Here is a 4,337-nt window from a genome sequence, read left to right on the forward strand (position 1 = left end):
TAGTCGCAAGAAATGGGCTTGAGATTTTGGTCTTGTTTCCATTGTCCTTTTCAGTTCTAAGTGCAGTGAGTAGAGTCCGCAGCTTGAGAGCTTTGGGCCATGGGGATCTTGGATCCCAGGCCAGATGTGGCACCGAGGCCAGCAGGGAAACCCTGAGGAGCCAGAGACCCTGGATGCAAGTCAATGAGGGGAAGAGGGGCAGTTTAAGACATGAACTTGGTGGGACTAATGCTGTGTAGGAACTGAACTCACCTGTAAGCCTAATTATTCTCCTCTCCCCAGAGGCCAAAGTGGTACAAAGAGCATTATGCACCTGAGATGTTGGGGGCCATGTATGTTTGTTCTTATTATACCTTTAAATAAATATTCCTTTGTAAAAAAAAAAAACTAATCTAATGTTTCTTCCAACTCGCCTGGGCAGTAGCCGCAGGTGCAACAGCAGCAGCATGTCCCACAGGAAGTTCTCCACTCCCAGGCATGGGTCTCTGGGCTTCCTGCCTCTAAAGAGAAGTAGCAGGCACTGGGAAAGGTGAAGAGTTTCCCCGAAGATGACCCACCAAGCCCATCCACCTGACAGCCTTTCTGGTCTATAAGGCAGGTATGACCCACATCGTTTGAGAGGTGGACAGGCCTGGCTCAAAGGTAAACAAGAAGGAAGTGGTTGAGGCTGTCACAATCGTGGAGATGCCCCCCATGGTCATTGTAGACATCGTGGGCTATGTGCAAACCTCACAAGGCCTGTGGAGCTTCACAACCATCTTTGCTGAGCATATCAGTGATGAGTGTAAGAGGCGATTCTGTAAGAACTGGAATAAGTCCAAGAAGAAAATCTTCACCAAGTACTGCAAGAAGTGGCAAGATGATGATGGCAAGAAGCAGCTGGAGAAAGACTTCAGTGGCATGAAGAAGTACTACCAGGTGATCCACTTCATTGCCCACAACCAGATGTGACTGCTCCCGCTGAGGCAGAAGTCTCACCTGATGGAAATCCAGGTGAATGGCAGAAGCGTGGCTGAGAAACTGGACTGGGCCAGCAAGAAACTGGACAGGGTCTCCAAGAAGCTGGAACAGCAGGTGCCCATGTCCACCGTGTTTGGCCATGACGATATGATTGACATCATTAGAGTGACCAAGGGCAAAGATTACAAAGGTGTCACCAGCCGCTGGCACACAAAGAAACTGCCCCCCCAAAAAAACCACCAAGGCCTGTGTAAGGTGGCGTGTATTAGAGCTTGGCATCCTGCCCTTGTAGCCTTCTCTGTGGCTCAAGCTGGTCAGAAGGGCTACCACCATTGCACCGAGATCAACAAAAAGCTCTACAAGATTGGTCAGGGCTACCAGATCGAGGATGGCAAACTGATCAAAAACAACACGACCACTGATTATGATCTGTCCAACAAGAGCATCAACCCTCTGGGAAGCTTTGTCCACTATGGTGAAGTGACCAATGGCTTTATCATGCTGAAAGGCTGTGTCGTTGGGACCAAGAACTGTGTCCTCACCCTGGGAAAGTCTCTGCTGGTACGTGCCCTGGATAAGATCGACCTGAAGTTTATTGACACCACCTCCAAATTTGGCCATGGTCAGTTCCAGACCGTGGAGGAGAAGAAAGTTCTCATGGGACCACTCAAAAAAGACAGTGTCGCAAAAGAAGAAGCTGCCTAATGTTTCCAAACCAACCTGGAGTTGATGGATTCTCAATAAATTTTTCAAAGCTAAAAAAAAACTAATCTAATGTTAGGTAGTTAAATAGAACTGGGTGTGCTAATTACTGTGCCTATAAAACTAAGGGTGGACAATCATGGGGAGCAGCCAATGGCAGAAATGAGAGACCCCCTGCAGACCTGGCCCTCAGACAGCAGGGCCAGACCTTTTCGTACATAGTAATTTGCACACTGTTTCCCCCTGTAGAATGTGAGCTCTTTAAGGGCAAAGACTATTTTTGTCTTTCCGTCTCCATCACTTAGCAGAGTACCTAGCATGTGGTAAGCACTTAATAAACCTTTATTGGATGACTGACTGCCATTTGTAACCTCAGTACTTAGCACAATGCTGTGCACATAGTAATTAAATAATTTTTTTCATTCATTTGTTCTTTAATCAAGGAGTCTATAATCAATGACCTGAATACACTCTGGTGTGTGTGTGTGTGTGTGTGTGTGTGTGTGTGTGCGCGTGTATACATACATATGAAGCCTATTAAATCCATTTTCTTCCCTTAATGTTGATTATGAACCTGAGGAACCAATATACAATGAAGATGTTTATGGAAAAGGAATAAGCCTCAAAGTCAATACATTTAATTCAATATGTGGATTTTTCCCATTATATAATAACACTAGGAGCACTTCTTTACATATAATCAGCAAAAGGAACTATGGCAAATGTGGATTCAAGGAAATAAACTAAGTGTGGGATGCTACCAGAGAAGCATATTAATATATTCATATTCATATTCAATGGCCATATTTTCCTCTATTGCTTATATAAAAATAGATTCATGTAACTCTGAATGATGACTGCTTTCTGTGCTAAATAACAAAACATTAAAATAAAGTATTCTTCCTCTGCAAACTAAGTTATTTAAAATGAGCTGCCAAATAAATTAATTTTTCTGAATAGCTGCTTACTATGTGTAAGTTACTTCTCAGAATACTTAGGTAGCAACTGTTTAGTGTCATGTCCTGAATTGTTTTTCAAGTTGCATGAAGCCGGGTTACATCAATAACTCGGATGAATGCTTTTCCCTCCCATAATAAAAAAAGGACGGGTGCCTGTACAAGTGTGGCCTTCACTTGATAAAATGGGCAATAGAGACAGCTGGCCTTGTGCGTGATGAAAGTGAGAAGGAATCAATCATCCAAACAGATGTAGATATTATTTGGGGCATTTTTGCTCACATATGTTCACATATTACTTCAGCAGGGTAATGCGAGACGTTAAAGCAACTTGGGCATATCTGTGGGAGTGAGGAATCTCTGTGAATGAAGAGGGCCTTTATTCAAGAGAGCGCAATGGAAAATGAGCCTTAACAATAGCTTTGCTTTACAGAAAACCACTGTTCTAGCAGTCTATATTCTACAGCATGGGATAGTCTGTGGTTTTGAGTCAGCTTGTCCAAGTTGAAATAATAATTAGAACACTGTGTGGTAATGCATGCTTGCCATGACACTCATTAAAATGTATTCTCCTCTGGGGAAAATTGTAAAGCAGAAGGGTATAATGACAATGATCTTTGCATTAATAAGTCACTGGGCACAAGAAATTTTTCATAATGGATAGACACCATGTGGCAAAATTTGAAACAACCTATAATTAGAAGCTATTTCCTTCAGGTGACCTGGAGATGACCACATAAAGAAAGATGAGCATAAGGCCCATTTGAAACCATTATAAGTCCCCTTAGTAAACCAGTTCATCTGTACCCCATCCTCATCCTTGAATTCTGTTTCTTTGTGCTATCACAGTTTACACCTTGACAAACCCCCAGTGTTGGATTATCTCCTCCATTCCTACTCCCCATGCTGATGAATAGAGTTGGAGGAATTCTATGAAGAAGAGAGACAAAAATGCAGAAACCAACCCACATAAAAGCAGTATTTGTGCTACCTATGACAAGCAAATATGCCATAGGTTGCCAGTCTCTGTTCTGCATTTGGAGAAAGAAAATAAGAACACGATAGCAATGGCAGCTAGCTGCAGACTTTTACCTTTGAGACAAGGTGATATAGTGACATGTTTTTAAGAAGGCCTGGGTTCAAATCATACCTTTTGTATTTGCTAGCTATGAGATCATAGACTAATTACTTAACCTCTCTGGGCCTCAGTTTTCTCATCTGTAAAATGGAGATAATAATACCTGTAGAATCTATCTCCAAAGGGTTGTAGTGAGGCTCAAATGAGATCATGTATGTAAAGCAATTTGCAAACTTTAAAGGGCAGCTAGATGGCTCAGTGGATAGAGCAGAAGAGGAGGAACAATACGTATGGAATAATGCACATAATGTCATTTTGTTAATGTGTTGGTAGATTTTGTTAAACTGCCTTTTCCCCTTTTTCTTTTTATCTTCTTTGTTATAAGGGATGGCGTAGTGGGTAGCGAAGCGGGAGGGGTACATTCAGAAACAACAGTGCTTAAAAACATATATAAACAAAAATTAAGCAGTTTAGTGCTGAAAGGAACCCAAAAAAAGTATTTTTGCATAAAGAAAAAATCAAGTCTACTGGTAAAGGTTATTGCCATTATCATAGATGAACATTTTGATTCCTAAAAGAAATAGGAAAATAATTTTGACTTAACAAAAACTACTAAATCATGTATATGAAGAAACACTACT

General features: G+C 41.6%; 1 pseudogene; it reads left to right on the forward strand.

The window, feature by feature from the left end:
• The first annotated feature begins 445 nt into the window (after positions 1 to 445).
• On the forward strand, positions 446 to 1,665 carry LOC114028297 (annotated as a pseudogene).
• Positions 1,666 to 4,337: the final 2,672 nt, after the last annotated feature.

This window comes from Vombatus ursinus, unplaced genomic scaffold (genome assembly GCF_900497805.2).
Source record: "Vombatus ursinus unplaced genomic scaffold, bare-nosed wombat genome assembly UNPS02014874.1, whole genome shotgun sequence".
Lineage (NCBI taxonomy): Eukaryota > Metazoa > Chordata > Mammalia > Diprotodontia > Vombatidae > Vombatus > Vombatus ursinus.